Raw genomic sequence first — 15914 nt, 5'->3', positions numbered from 1 at the left:
AGATGGCACTGTCTTCCCTGGGCCCTCTGCGGCTGCTCCCAATTCCTGATCATCTTGGAAGCGCGAAGGTTCTGGAAGGCTCGTCCGCACAGAGCTAAGCTCTTACGAATTACAACACTGTAGGAGTTCTCTTGCTATGTGCCATGGGTCACATGGGAAACAAGGATTTCTCACACAGTTTTGCAAAGTCAGGAATTGGGGGTTGCCCTGGCCGGGCAGGTCTGGCTTGGGGTGGGGGCTCTCCTACGATTGTGGCTGGGCTGGGGGGTCAAGAGGTCTCACACACACAGAGGTGAGCAGGGGCCCCCTCCTCACCACCTGGGTCTCTCACGCTAAGGCCGATGGTCTCGCCCGGAGGGAGGGGTTGAGAGAGAGAAGCTGGGGCTTCTCGAAAGCTGGAAATCCTTCCCGCCAAAGCCCGGGATCCGCTATGACTACCGCGTGGCAGGAAACCGCCACCTGTCACAGGGCTGAAGCTGCAGGAGCCACGCCGGGCGCCCCACGGAGAGGCAGGAAGGGGCGTAACCGCTCAAAACCACCAGATCCAGAAGGGAGCTTGCGCAACACACGCTTCCTCTCCGCCCCACACGCAGGGCGCCGCCCGCCGAAACCCCAGTCCTTCCCCGGGGCACAGGAGGGAGTGCCGCCGCCGAAGGCCTGTGAGTCTGAGTGCACAGGGGGATCAGCTCTGGCTGTGGGGTCACCTTTGGGAGTCAGCAGAGAGGCCGGGTCCCTGCAGGGGTGGCCCTGGGCCGCGGGGGTGGGGTGCGGGGGGCCAGTGGGGAGATCCACCGGCCCATTCCCGGGGAGCATCAACGAATCATGCTCAGATTCAGGTGGGGGCAGGGAGAGCAGTGACTAATTACTACAGGCAGGCCACGACGGCCAGGACACCCTCCTCCTTGCTGCAGAGACACCCCCGTCTCTCCTCCAAGTTCTGAGCCGGGGGACCTGTCAACAGTGTGGACATCACATGGTCCGACAGCAGGAGCAGGAGAGGCACTGGGACCAAGCCACGGAGTTCCCGTTAGAATTTCTTGGAAAGGGGCTCCTGGGTGGTTCAGTCGTTAACTGTCTGCCTCTGGCTCAGGTCCTGATCCCAGCGTCCCGGGATCGAGCCCCACATCCGGCTCCCTGCTCGGCAGGGAGCCTGTTTCTCCCTCTCCCACTCTCCCTGCTTGTGTTCCCTCTCTCACTGTGTCTCTGTGTCAAATAAATGAATAAAATCTTAAAAAACAACAACAACAACAACTCCTTGAAAAGATGGCAGACTAGGATTTTTCAGTCTTCTCAAAGCAACATTCCAACGCTTGTCCCCTGATTACAAACAGGCCAGCCCAGCACCGGGCTCGGCTCAGGCTTACACTCTTGCAGGCCGAGGCTCCATTCGTGTCTCGTTAGTGCCACAATTAAAAAAACAACATCATGGCCCCCAAATTCCAACTTTCCCAAAGGAACACTGAAATGCCTCTCCCTCCATGCAGCCCACCCAGATCCACACCCACTTCTCGTGCACCTGCCAGCGGAGTGGCTCCCCACTGACGCAGAAGCCTTCGGGGTGTGCACAGTGACGGATGGGGACCTGCCAGGCTCCGTGGCCAAAGGCCCCTGGCCTTAGGAACAACTGCCTTCCCTCCCCGAGAGGACATGGAAGCTGGGACCACGGAGGCAGCGGCACCCCGGCTCCATCCTGAGCCTTCAACCACACATGAACAGGGCCCTCCTCGGGTGCCTGGGCGGAGGGAGCCTAAGAGCTGTAGCCGGTCAGGGCAAGACGCAGGAAACAAGCCCCTGAGTGCTCTGGGCTCCGGCATCTTGGCAGCCACAGGCCTGTCCTCGGTCATTCACTGAGCAAAGCCCTGTAGCCCTCCCAGCCCACCTTGGGACATTCACGGGCCCTCCTGCCGGCACCCTGAGCTCCCACCATGACCACACCCTGCACCCATATCCTGTCCTGGCAGGAAACTGGAAAAGAGAGCCAGTGGGGGAGGGGAACGCTCTCCAGAAGGGACTCAGCTTTTCTGGGTGGGGAGGAAGCCCCTTCGGCCGCAGGAAGCTCCCCGACCAGCCCTGCCCTCCTGCCCCGCGTGGTGACCGCAGGCTGTCCCTCCAAGACAGAGCTTCATAGGGTCCTCCGGCTGCCCTCCCCTTTGCCCGCTGCACTCCGCTCTGCAGGAGAGAGGGGTGGGGACCCACTCACTTATTTTTAAGGCAGGGACCCTCCCTTCTGCCTGGGAAACTACATTCCACTCTGAGGTGGGAGATCCCTGGCCGGGGGCTCAGGGGACAGCAGGTGGGCAGGGATCCCTCGGGAGCCTGCCGGGGTTGCGTGACAGCTGGTGGCACCCCTCCCCCAACCGCGGGACAGAGGTGGCCCCACAGTGCTTCTGATCTCCAGGCGGCTCCTGTCTTGTTGCTTCAGGGATGAAAGCAGACCCCGGCAGCTCCCGGCAGAGCTGTGTCTCGGTTAGACACCTCTGCGGGGTGCCAGCCTGCGATGCTACCTGCACCCCCCCAGCCTGCCCTAGCAGCCGCCTGGTTGTGGGGGGCCTGCCGTGTCCCCGTGCCAGGAGGACGCCTGTAGCTGCTCGGCCTGAGCTGCTGCGACAGATGGCCACGTGGGCTCCCCTCCCAGCGGCAGCCAGGCCTGTGCCGGCGGGGCCCAGGGGGGCTGGCTGGCCTGATTACCCCGGGGCTGTCAGGGGAGCTCTAAGCCCTGCTCAGGGAGCTGACGTGCCCACCCCCTCGAGCACAAAACCCACTCAGGGAACAGGATCCCTGAAACCCCCCAGGTACCTGCTCCTGAGAGAAGACCATTTTCGTGCGCGAGGCGAGGCGCAGGACCGCAGGGCGAACCAGGAAGTCGGTGGCAGCGCGTGTGGGAGGATGCCTGGCAAGCCGGGGGGGCCCCCGGAGGTGCTGGGGTGTGGCCTCCACTCCCAGGCGTGCCGGAGGGAGGCCCCCCGACACCCCAATCTTCTTGATGGTATAGCGACTTCTCGGGGGGGGGGGGAAGGGCAGGGGCTGTGAGAAGGGGAAGCACACGGGTGTGTCCCCTCCCTCCGGAACATGAGGTGGACACCCACAGGCTAATAGTGGGGTCCTTTCTCGGGGAGGGAGAGGGACAGATGTGCAGCCAGCCCTGGTGATGTCACAGGGGTCCTGCTTCTTGGCCCCAGCTTTCTGCCAGTGCCGGGCTGTAGGCCTTTCACCTGTGTCCCCAAGCCCTCCAAGAGGTCCTGCTGCTCCCCTCAGTCTATAGATGATGACACAGAGGGTCAACGGTCAGGCCCACGGCTAGAATTCAAACCCAGGGCAGAGAGACTCAGAGCTCTGCTCTGTCTGAGCCCTGTGGGGCTCTCCCTCACCCGTCTCCTCTCCTAGGTCCCAGCGCTGTGCGAGGACACGCAGCAGGTGCCGGTGAGTGGTGTGTGGGTGGGGCGGACTGGGAGGTCAGCTGGGAGGGGACCATCTCCCTCCAGCCTCTGCCTGCTCTGCCCTTCCTTCCCGGGGAGGACCCTCAGCTGGAGGAGAGGGAGGCCAACGCAGGACCTAGACAGAGCAGTCCCCTCCCCCTGTGCTCTGCTGAGGTGCAGCCCCAGCCAGCCCCTTACCCACGGTCCTGGGAAGAGGAGCAGGCTCCCTCTTCCCCAGGGGCGGGCGCAGGGCTGTTAAGTCTCGGCAGGGAGTCAGCCAGCAGATCGGGGGTGCTGCTAAGGGTCCCCATCAGGTTTAGGACACAGACGAGGTGATGGGGAGGAGAAGGGAGAAGGGAGGAGTCATCAGCTTGGGGCGCTCGGTCTTACCACCCTGAACGCGCCCGGTCTCGTGTGGTCTCGGAAGCGAAGCAGGGTCGGGCAGGGCTGTACTTGCGTGGAGACACTTAGTTCTTAAATCACAGATCTCAGGGCGCCCGGGTGGCTCAGTGGGTTAAGCCTCTGCCTTCGGCTCAGGTCATAATTTCAGGGTCCTGGGATCGAGCCCCGCACTGGGCTCTCTGCTCTGCAGGGAGCCTGCTTCCCCGGCCCCCTCTGCCTGCCTCTCTGCCTGCCTCTCTGCCAGCTTGTGATCTCTCTCTCTGTCAAATAAATAAAATCTAAAAAAAACCCCACAGATCTCCCGCCAGCAGGCGAACATGGAACTTCCCGAACGACAGGCACATCTGCAGCCTCACTGCCTTCCAGACGCAGGGAAGCTGCCTCATAGCTCAGCGTCATCCCTGGCCCTAAGTGTCTGTCCCGCCTGTACCTCAGATGTGGAAGGCAGGGGACGACGAAATAGGAGCAGCCTTAGACATGCCCACTGAGTCCAGGGGCGGCTCCTCTCCGGGCCCATGAGTCTGAGCCCCACATTCAAGCCGGACCAATGAACACGGTGATAGGGTTGCTGACTGGCCCGACCACTGCTCGGGAGCTTCACTTCCTGAACTGCCTTCTGGCGAGGGGGGCCTGGGACAGTCCACTGGCAGAGCCCTGGAGGTGGGGCTTCCAGGAAAGGTTTGCTTTCCTGATGGAAAGGGGTAGAGTCTTCTAGAACATTCTATCCCATGGAGGAGGCTGCCCACCAGGTTCTGCCTCCATTTGCAGCAGGAGTAATGTTGGAGGCTCGGGGGAGCCTCCGGCAGGATTGGGGGGCAGGAGGCGGCACCGCAAAGGCCCTGGTGGGATAGTGCCCCCCGCGACTCAACCACAGAACAACATCGAAACCAGACCGGTCCTGGGAGCACCAAAAATACTCTCCCGTGAAGAGGGAGCCTCACAGTGGTTCTGGGTACTTCCACAACGTAAGGGGCAGGTGCTGCCTTGGTTTAACTGGTGTTCCTTCGGGCCAGAACCCTGGAGAGAGGCAGGTTCCCCAGGGGTAGCAGAACGGGTCTCTCGCATCCCAGACTCTCCCAGAGTCGGGGCGGAGGCTCAGTTCCAGGGTGATGGAGACTCCAGTTCCCTCTGCGAGATCCCCACGCTGGTGTTCCCCCAAATCTCCACCCACGGGGAACTCCGAGCAGACGAGTCCCCTGGGGACAACTCGAATGATGGAAAAGATCCTTTTTGTGTTGATTTGAAATCGCGTCCTTGTAACTAGACCCACTAGGCCCACTTCTGCTCCCTGGAGACGAAGAAATGCAGTGTCTGTGACTCACGGCAGACACACCTGGCATCCCTCACCCGCCACATCTTTCGATGTTTCCCCACGAGCCTTCTGACTTCATAAATGTAATTGGGGCCAACGTCATGGCACATGCTTGGCCATCACACAGAACCCTCACAGAACCTTAAAGGCAGCTGGGTGACTCCATCGTGCTGGCGAGGACACTGGGCCCGAGTCTGCCAGTGGGCAAGTGCAAGGGCAGAGATGGGATGCTTGAGGGCCTGACTTCAGAGCCTCGGCACTTAACTGGCCACCCTGGGTATGGCCTCCTTCTGGAACATCAACTCCAAGGTCATGTCCTTCAGTTTGCTCTGCTGACATCCTTCGGGATCACCCGGAGAACGGAGCGGGCTCCCTCCAGGAAAGAAGCATGTGCCCTCAAGGCACATGGAACTAAGAGAAGCATCCGGGCTGTGGGCAGCAGCGAGGGAGGAAAGGAGGCCCTCTCCTTGCTCTGGGACAGGGTTTGGCAAGGCTCTGTGGGCCTGATCCAGCCCATCACCTGGGTTTGCGTGGCCTGTGAGTTCCGAGTGGTTTTCACATTTTTAAATGGGTTGGAAGAAAAACAAAGGAAGAATATTTCATGGAAATGGAAATTATATAAAATTCAGATTTCAGTGTCCACAAATAAAGCTTTACTGGCACAGAGCCATGGTCATTTGTTGTCTTGGTCTGCTCTGGCTGCCGTAGCAAGATGCCAGGGACCGGACAGGGGGTAGAGGCAACAGACAGCTCTTTCTCGCACTTCTGGAAGCTGGAATTCCAAGATCAAGGTGCAGGACATTCAGGGCCTGAGTTCTGGTCCCCAGCCAGGCCTCTTGCTGTGTCTTCGGGTGGTAGACAGTGAGCTTGCTGGGGTCTCACCAGCATCTTATAAGGGCATTGGTCCCATCAGGGGGTTCCACCTTCACGACCTCATTGAATCCTAGTCACCTCCCAAAGGCCCCGCCTCCAGATACCACGACACTGGGGCGGGGGGGGGCGCGCTTAACACATGAATTCAGCACTGCGTTTGTCCACGAACGCTTTCATGCTACGTGGCAGAGCAGGGGAGTTCCGACAGAGACCGTGTCACCTGCGGTCCTGAAATGTTTGCTCTCCAGACCTCTGTAGAGAAGGTTTGCAGAGCCCAGACCCAGACAGCGTCACAGGGAAAGGGACCCCTCCTGCCCAGTAGTGCAAGGTCCCTCAGGGTCCTGCGTGTTCTCTTTCCATAGTGGGGTCTGAGTCTAGTTGTGTGATGCAGACAGGCCTGCCCGAACCTTGCTCCTCACCTTGGAGAGCCCAACCTAATTATTGCAGAATCTTTTTTTTTTTTTCCTTCCCCAAACAACACCTCTAAAACCCTAAGCCAACATCAGCACAGACACAGCACCTAACAAAACCCTGCCACCGACGGTCGGCTGTAGGCGGATGGGCCACTCGCCCAGGGTGCTCGGGCATATGATGAGAAGCGTCCCGGGTGAGAGAGAGACCACAAGCGCGGGCAGCTTGGGGCCAGAGAGCCTGTATTTTAGGCTTGGTGGGCCAGTCGGTCTGTCTTTGCAAAGCTGTGCGAAGGCAACTAGCACTAGGATGTGAATGAACGGGAAAGCTGTGTTCCGATAAAACTTTATTTATAAAAACAGGTGGTGGGCTGGAGCAGTTTGTAAAACTCTGATCTGGGACATTAAACAAAAAGGTGGCATTCACCGTGATGAAATCAGGACTAAAGGTACGGACCCTCACAAGGTCTACGGCGCTGGCAGCTCGGCTTTGCAGGGAGCCGGGGCCCGCCCTTCTGCGGGCGCATTCTGGGTCAGGAAGGGCAGACTTGACCCCGCGGCCTGGCCCACTGCTCGGCAGGGGTGCCAGCGCCGAGGGGAGGACGCACAGAGGCCCTGTGTGCCTGGAGCCATTATCTGGCTTTGACTTTGCCCGGAATTCTCATCTGTCATCGGATCGCAGGCCTGATTAATCTGTTCCGGAATAAACATGGGAAGCCGGGCTCCCGGCCGCTCTGTGATGCCGCTCGCCAGGGACAGCTGGCCGAGGGACGCGGGCTGCTGCCTCCTATGCTGTACTATTTTTGGTGACTCTTTTTGCCTCATTTATTTTTGATTTGAGTTGCTCATACAGGCTGTACGTTCTCTCTCTCGCTCCTGCGCTGAAATGCAATAGGCTTAGTATTTTTAAACCCTGCTTGTGTTGCCTCATGATGAGTGCAGATGGGCCGACGCACCTGCAGAGTGGCCTGCACAGTGACGCGGCCTGCCCTCTTGCTCCGGCCCTCGGCCTCTGTCTTGTGACAGCAGCAGCAGAGCAACGGCACCCTTCACTCTCTTGGACATAGTGACCCGTCCCGTCCTGGGCAAAAGGCTGGGACCTTCAGGGTCCTGCCCTGAAGCTGGACTTGGAATGGACGGGGGTCCAGGGACATCCAAGGGTCGTCTTGGTGGTGTGGGTACAAGAAGCCACCTGAGCAGCAGTCCCAGGCCACATCATTTCGTGGTGACCAGTGAGAGCTGTGGGCGACTCAGGGCTCTCTTGCATTCATTCACTCAGTCTCAGCCCCCCTGCCCCAGGAGGGTGGTACCATATGGCTAGCCAATGATGCCAGCTGAGGAAACTGAGGCCGGGGCATCTCAGTGGGCCTGCCCACAGTCACCCAGGAAGTAGCAGTAGTGGGAATGCCTCCTCTGAAACAGCCCCGTGAGCCACCAGCACCAGAGGGGCAACCAGAGGCCTTCTCTGGAGAGCCAGCTCACCGATGCTTTCCAAGGTCTCTGGGCGGTGCGGTGAGGAGGACCGGGGAGCAGCCTAAGGCAGGGGCAGGGCTCCCATCAGGAGGCCACAGAACGACGCAGTTGCGAGCCAGAGAGCCCAGGGCCAGGGTGGAGGAGGCAGCCAGTGGCTGGTGGAGTCAGGAGGCCAAGACCAAAAGTCTGGCTGGAGGGTGGATGTGTGTGTGGGGTGACCCTGGGTTCCTGGAGAAGAGGCGCCAGTTCTCAAGCTGGGGGAACTGGTGGGAGCAGCAGGTTGGGGGAGTCCTAGAGCTGCATGCTGGTGGCATTGGTTCCAAGGTGCCCACGGACACCCAGGTGAGAGGCTGATGGTGTTCCACTCCTGTGGCTCCTTCCCAGGCCTGGGCCAGAGCAGTTTCCTGTCTTCTACCACAGGGCCTTTGTACATGTGGTCCCTCCACCAGGGATGCTCTTCCTTTGTGTCTCTGCTCCAAAGTCACATTTATAGGAACATGGTCCTGGAGACTCTCTCCAAAGTGTCCTGTCCATCATGCCGGCATACGGTTTCCTTCAGAGCTCGTGACTGCCCCCCAAATAGACGCTGAGCCCCCAGTGCCGGGAGTGGGTGGAAGCCCTGTGCTGGGATAGGACCTTTGCCGAATGAATGAGTGTGTCACGCAACTCTGGACAGGTGGTGCTTTCCTTCTCGTCAACACAGACTCCTCCAGAGGCTGAGCCACGCAGAGCGGTGAGGGGCAGAGGGAGCAGGTCATCTTGCGGCGGCTGCTCCGGGGGAGAGGCGGCATCGGGGGCCTCCTCCAAGGGCCTGCACTGTGTGCCAGGCCGGCCCGCATGGGCCCTGAGTGGGATCTCCAGCTCGAGCCTGACTCAAGTGTCCACCAGGTCTGGAGACCCACGCCAGGTTCCTGAAGCATGTGGACAGGCAGGCACCTCAGCGGCACGCACACACATGCATAGAGACCTGTGTACACACATATGTGCACACACACTTTGTTACCAGTGCCGCCATCACCTGCACCACCTCCACCTGCGCCTCCTCCGCCTGCGCCTCCTCCACCTGCGCCTCCATCACCTGCGCCTCCTCCACCATCTCCACCTGCGCCTCCATCACCTGCGCCACCTCCACCTGTGCCTCCTCCGCCTCCACCACCTCCACCTGCGCCTCCATCACCTGCACCTCCTCCACCTGCACCACCTCCGTCTGCGCCTCCTCCACCCCAGCCTGGCTCTTCCTCCACGCATTCTTGCTTTCCCTGTTCTGCTCATGGAAACTTCCCCCGAAAGACCTCCAGGGCAGGTCTTTGGCCCCCTCTGAGCTTCAGGCCCACGAGCCCCACAGCTGGCGGTGCCTCCCCGTCTCTCTGCCTGTGGCCTAGGTTCATCCTCTCAGCTGTCTGTTGGCTCTGTCCACCTGGGTATCCCTGGAACATTCCCTCTCTTGCCCATTCCCATTGCTGGTCTTTGGAATTCCTGCCTGGATTACAGCCATCTACCTGTCACCAGAGTCCCATTTCTACTGCTCACCCATGGGTCTATCTCAAAAGCCCACAGTGGCTGCCCAGGGCCTTCAGCATCAGGTCCAAGCCCCTCAGCTCAGCATGCTGAACCACTCATGGCCAGCCCTGTCTCCTTTTCCAGCTTCCTCTTCTCTGGGTCTCCTGCACACCTGATCTGGGACCTGCCTGCAACTTTTTCCTGGATACTGGATCTTGGGCCCACTGCCTGCATTTTTTCCCTGCACACTTGACCTTGGGCACACCTGCTTATCTCTTCACTCATGCCCATGGCAGTCCTGTCTGTGTTCCTGCTGTTGCCTTGGGGGATGGCTACATTTCCCCATCTGCCCGGGTCTTCACCAGCCTCAGGGTCCAATGCAGAGGCCAGTTCCCAGGCCTAGACAGATCGCCCCACAGTATTTTCAGAGTTACCCTGGAGGTGGGAGACAGTGAGGAGGGAGTTTGCACTTTCCATTCCTAACTCCTGTCACCATCTGCATCTTTTTTAAAAAATATTTATTCATTTGAGAGAGAGAGAGAGAGCATGAGCGAGGGGGAGGGGCAGAGGGAGAACGAGAATCTCCAGCAGACTTCATGTTGAGCCTGGAGTCTGACATGGGGCTCGATCTCATGGTGCCAAGGTCATGACCTGAGCCTTAATCTAGAACTGGATACTTAACCACTTGAGCCACCCAGGTGCCTCCCATCTGTACTTTATAAGGGACCTGCCTAGAGTCCCATAACTCAGGGGCAGAGAGCTAGGACAGGCCTGCCAAACTGCAAAGCCAGCACTTGGAATGCAACCTCATGCCATTTTGCTCCAGAAACCACCATGATTTCTGTAGCTTTCTCGTTTACGCCTTCAGCACTCGAATGCCAGCCCAGCCTCTGGACACCCTCTCCCAACTGCCCCCACCCCCAGCCTAAATCCAAGGAGGGAATGAACATACAGGTCTGAAGCCCCAAGGCCTTCCCATTTCTCATATTCACCTGAGCGGCCCCTGTGAACATGAACAGCCTGCCTGTGGCCAGGAAGATGGGGATGACTGCAGCGGGAGGGACAGGAGCCACGCGGGAGGGACAGGAGCCACGCCCCTGACTCGTCAAAGACACGCAAAGGCTCACCCCACAACCCCTCAGGCATGGACGTGCCTGGTCCCACAGGAGAAGGTTCTTGAACCCGATATCTACCCACTTGTCCTCTAGGCACCTCTGAATGAGGACGAGTGACGCTGCATTTCTCTTCGTTACAGGTGCAGCAAGGAAGCGTCATTCCAAAAGAAGCTTATTTAAGAAAATAACTTCAACTGACTAAAAGAAAAAACATTAACTCAGAAATAGGGCTGGTAGTGTGCACGCACGACCCAAATCCAAAGATGGAAGGCCAGTGACCGCAGCACGGGAAATCTTGCCGAAGGCAGACAGACAGACAGACAGAGAGCAGAGTGTGGGAGTGTGTCCTTGACAACCTGGCAAGATCTCACCCCAGCGATCCCAGGAAAAGGCGGGAAGACTACAGAGCAGAACCCCAGGGCAAATGTCCATCACACAGTTCTTGCTTTCCTTTGAAACTAATTTTACATCCCCTTTTGTGGAAGGGCATCAGGGTTTCCTCTTATAGGAAGTGTATCAAGAGAATCTGGGGAGAGACCAGAACCCCAGTGGACGGTATGTTCCAGGCCATCCCTGGTAGGACGCTCTGGGGGGCAGGATGTCTAGGCACGGGAAGCACACATGAAGGGATATGTGTGCATACGCACACGGGCACATATGCAGACACACACGCAGGCCCACATGCAGGCCCACTGCACCTACCGGCCAAGTGGCCCCCTGGTCTGCTGTACTTATGCACATCGAGATGCTGGTGAAGGCCAGATGCCCACCCCCACTCTGGCCAGGTGAGCAGTGCTGAGCTTCCCACGTACGGAAGGCACTTGCTGTCTCCGGCTACCCCTTGGGCAGCCTCTTGTTGTTCTAAGAAGCAGATGCCAACAGGGAAGGTGAAAGCCAAGAGTCCCGGACCCCCATGGGGGTGCTGGGGGACCGGAAGGACTGGAGAGCCACACAATGCCACCGAGACCCTCGGGCTTATCTTCAGGGTACGTGAACATCCAGCTACAGCACATTTCAAACCAACTCAGGGGCAGAGAGCATGTCCCATACTTCTGGAGAGGGCATGGGGGCTGGACCAGTTCCTACCTCCCCAGGGTGGCAATGTCCCCAGGGGCACTTTTGCTGTCTTCCCTCTGGGCCCTGGCCACGGCCAAGTTCCTGTCTTTACAGCTCTTGACACAGCCCCTCCCAAAGGAATTGGCAGGGCTGCCCCAGTGCCTCCCTCTGGGGAGCTAGGCCATGGTCAAGGCCACAAACATCTCCCCACTGGCAACCCAAGGCCTGAGTCCCCAAGGGGCCACCCCTCCTCCATGGCTCAAGGGGAGAGAAGGGTCACACACAGCGTGACACATGGGCAGGAGCATTTTTTGCCCCAGTGGGTCTGGTCCTTCAGAGATAAGAGGTTCTTACAGATCATGGAGAGGGAGTGAGGGGGATCTGTCCCTGGTGCTGGCCTGGGGCTGGGGGGTGCGGCTTCCTGCAGCAGGACTAGACTAGCAGAGCATTTCCCTCGTGAACCCCAAGCCCTGCCCTTCACACTGAGTAGAAAATCTGCAGATCTTAGTGGCTCACCTCCAGGATTCCCTCCTCACTGGCACAAGGGGGGAATGCTGGGTGAGGGAGCCGCTCCCTCTGGGGTGGGCAATCCTGGGGGACCCCAGGCAGCATCCTCAGGCTGCACTGAGCTGGGGGTACCCTGTGGCCACTGCCGCCCCATGTTGTGTCTGCAGTGATGGGAGTACCTGGCTGGCGCGTGGGGTAATCAATGAACCAAGGGGCTTGCCACCTCCCCCTTTTCCCCCCCAGCCCCCTGTGATGGCAAGAGTGTCCCTGGGGGAGAGCCTGGCTTCCCCTGCTCATTCTGGGACATCCAGAAAGCATAAATGCTGTCTCCGCTTGCAAATGATTGACCAGAGTCCTGGCTGAGCCAAGGCAGGAAAACAGAGAGTTCCAGGGACGGGAAGAAAACCAGCAAGCCTGCCTATGATTACAGGCCTCATCACTCATCACCACGTCCCAGAGCCTGACTCAGCAGGCAGAGCAGCTGACACAGGAGGGAGCCGAGGTGGCCCAGCTCCACGCGTGGATGGAGCTGCTCCAAGCTTCCTGGGGAGAGGGGTGGCTTTTAACTACTTACACCCCAGGATGGGAGGAGGGCAGAGGCCCACATCCTGGTGTTCCCAGATCTGCCATCTCGGAGACAGTCTGTCCACAGGCAGTGGCCACACTGCTGTAGTCTTGTACTACCAAGCAGTCCCTGGACACGGGGCCCTCCCCCAGGTGTGGCTGGGGTCTCTCGCTTCCTCTCCAGAGCCCTGCATGACCCCACCTGCAGTGGGGGGTGATTCCCCATGCAGCGACCGGGCAGGGGGCCCACTGGGGAGCGGGGGTGTTGCTGTCTTGATGGCTAATTTGGGTTTCTGCAGCAACATGGTCATAGGGGGTGAGGAGGGAAGGCCTGTCCTGGGCTGTGGGGATGGGAACTGCCTACTCCTGGCCAGCCCCGCACTGGGATGTTCTGGTCATCATGTCCAGCAAGGGCCCCTTCCCTGGTGCTTCGCATGGGGCCTGGCAGAGCTCTGGCTGGCTGTCCACACTGACTGCACACATGCTGGATCCCTGGGCGGTAGCTCTTGCCCTCACACTTTAGACGTATTTCGGTTGCTGCCCTTGGCAGCTGGGGGGACAGACCCTGGCTCCAGGTGCAGAGGGCAGTCAGAAGGCTGAGGAGAATGCGGGCCCAGCAGCACGTCTGACTAAGCTGGGGCCCCCTCAGGCCTGTAGCACAAACCTGCCCCTGCCGGGGGAGGCACAGGCTAGCATCCCGAGTGCCTCCCATCCACCCTCCAGGGGACACACGCCCTGTCTTACCTGTTCCCCCTGTCACCCTCCAGCGAGCTCCCACGCCCTCTCTAGGCTGCTGAGCCACTGCACCGGGACGGGTGGTCGGCCTTCAAGTACGTCGGCAGCTGTGGCTGGGGGACCCCACACCCGAGAGCGCAGAGCCCCACTCTGGGTGTAACTGTGGGCCTTTGACACGATACCGCTTACCCCTACTCTGGCATCAGACTTGATGAATAGTCCTTGCCAACGGGAAAATAAATGGCTAACCAGAAAGAAAGTCACAGAACCCTCTGGAGGGGGTTCTCTGCGTCGAACTACCAGTCCCTAGGACCAGTGACTATGACCTTAGATGGTAAAAGGGTCTTTGCAGATGTAATTAAGGTAAGGACCCAGTGATGGGGTCACCCTGATTGGTGGGGGTGGAGGGAGAGCCCTGAATCCAATGACAAGTGTCCTTATAAGAAGAGAAGAAGCCGCCGACAGGGAGGGAAGGGGACATGAAGGGGGAGGTAGGTGACAGGTCCATACACCAGAGGACACGGAGGATCGCCAGCAGTACCAGGAACTGGGGGAGAGGCCTGAGCAGGCCGGAGCCTCCAAAGGGAACCAGCCCTGCCCACACCTTGATTTCAGACTTCTAGCCTCCAGAACTGGGGGAGAATCCACACGGCTGTTTCTAGCTGCACAGTTGCTGGTGATTTGTTCGGGAGGCGCTAGGGAACTAACGTACCTGCCTAACCTCTTAAACGCTGCAACGTCAGCGGGCTGGATGGGAGGCAGAGGGTCGGCCTTCTCTCAGGGGAGGAGCCCCTTTACTGGAGGGGGTAGGGGGAGGCTGGAGCCCTGTGTCCCCAGCCCTGGCTTATTTCCACACCTTAGTGGGGAGGAGGGGGTCTGAGGGCTATCTCTGCAGCTCTCCCGCACGAGCACCTGTGAGCGGGCTCCTGGGGCTTTCCCTGCTCTCCCGGGGACTGTAAGAATAAATAACAAACGGTTCCAAAGAGGATTGCATCCCAGGGCCGCATGATGGAGGCATGAAAGATTAATATCTTGCCCATGCACCCCACACCAGCAGTCTGAAAGCCAGCTTTACCCCACCCCATCCATTAGAGGCTCTGCTGAATCAAAAAAGCTATGCAGAAGACAGCCACCAGGCACAGAGACCTTTGCGATCACAATGAACAGGAAAACATTTTTTTTAATGAAAATACTCATTGCTGGCGAGGTTGTGATGAAGCTACTCTACTGGGCTGTTGCTACTACTGGGGTCCACGGCACAGTCTTCTGGGCCCACAACTGGGGTAATTCAGGTCCATAGCCCGGGACTCAGAAGTCCTACCTACAAAATGTAGTAGGGGAGCCAATGAACTCAGAGGTACACACACCTCCCTACAGCTGCCCAAGTCCCTAAGGAAATGTAAGTGAATGACAGGGAAACCATGAGATACAACGAGGCCGCTCGTAGTGACTGTTGCTCCGTTCGGGAAAGTGCTCGTGGGTGAGGAACGTGGAGAGAGCCCACGTCTCTGCCCGCAGAAGCGGAAGCAGCCAGGTGAGTGGGGAGGGGCCCCTCCTCCCTGGTCGCTCTATTCCTGCTGCACGTTCAGTCCCCCTTTGGGAGCAGAGGTCCTGCGGGCACCAGGCATGGGGACCCGACTTCTGCCAGCTCTGCTCCTCACCAATGGAGCTGGAGCGTGGGTGGCTAGCTGGGGGCCGGGCTGTGCCATCCTGGGGCTTCCCCTCATGAGGGATCCCGGGGACCCGAGCCCAGGAGAGTGTGCATCTGCCCCGCTCGCGAGGCGGGTCTGGGACACGGGATCTGGAGTCCTCTGAGGTCATGGGCTAGCTCTGTCCTCTGGTTGTGTGCCTCTCCGCTGCCCCCGCCCCTGCAAAGCACAGAGGATCCTATTACCTCACATTCCCTAATCCTGGGGTGGCCGGAGGATTAAGAGTAAATGCAGGCCAGGTGTTAGCAGGGGCCTGATGAACAGCGGATCTGCTACGGGACAAAGGACAGCTCTGGGACAAATAATGAGTGACCGCAAGCCTCGCAGCTACCGTCCTTGGTACGGAGCCCATCGGCACGGAGTCATCACCGTCATCTCTGCGGTCCGCATCCTCATCCCCACCACCCCCAGCATCGCGACCGCCCCCAGCACCCCCGTCCCCACGATCGTCACCACCATCCCCGCCCCCATCGTTGTCAACACTGCGGTCTGCATCCTCATCCCCACCACCCCCATCCCCATCATCACGGCTACCACGGCCACCCCCGTCACCACGCTCCCGTCCCCGTGATCGCCACCACCATCCCCACTGCCATCATCAGCACCGTCACCACCGTCGTTAGCACCATCGTGACCACCATCCCCATCACCCCCCTCAGCGTCATCATCCCCGTCACCCCTCCCCATCATCACCGCCATTATCGTCCCCACCATCACGACCGCCCCCAGCACCCCCGTCCCCATCACCACCATCTCCACCCCCATCGTCCTCATCAGCACCATCACCACTGCCACCAGCATCCCCATCACCACCGTCCCCTTCCCCATCATCATCACCACCA

At 59.4% G+C, this 15914-nt stretch overlaps 1 protein-coding gene across 6 annotated transcripts in view; it reads right to left on the bottom strand.

Moving 5' to 3' along the window:
- Nucleotides 1-15914, bottom strand: part of KCNAB2 (potassium voltage-gated channel subfamily A regulatory beta subunit 2) — an 80564-nt gene that overhangs the window by 55613 nt on the left and 9037 nt on the right. For 3 of the 6 annotated variants that reach the window (XM_044237008.1, XM_044237007.1, XM_044237009.1), the window contains exon 1: nt 2797-2986. The exons of 2 other annotated variants lie outside the window; for them this stretch is intronic. The gene's annotated coding sequence lies outside the window, so the exon portion shown is untranslated. Of the gene's footprint in view, nt 1-2796; nt 2989-15914 lie in introns of those variants that run through there. One more of the 6 variants, XM_044237004.1, reaches the window with a different exon arrangement.

Source organism: Neovison vison, chromosome 2, assembly GCF_020171115.1.
Source record: "Neovison vison isolate M4711 chromosome 2, ASM_NN_V1, whole genome shotgun sequence".
NCBI classification, from domain to species: domain Eukaryota; kingdom Metazoa; phylum Chordata; class Mammalia; order Carnivora; family Mustelidae; genus Neogale; species Neogale vison.
Note: the sequence above shows the minus strand (reverse complement) of the source record. Positions and strands in the feature narration are given on the sequence as shown.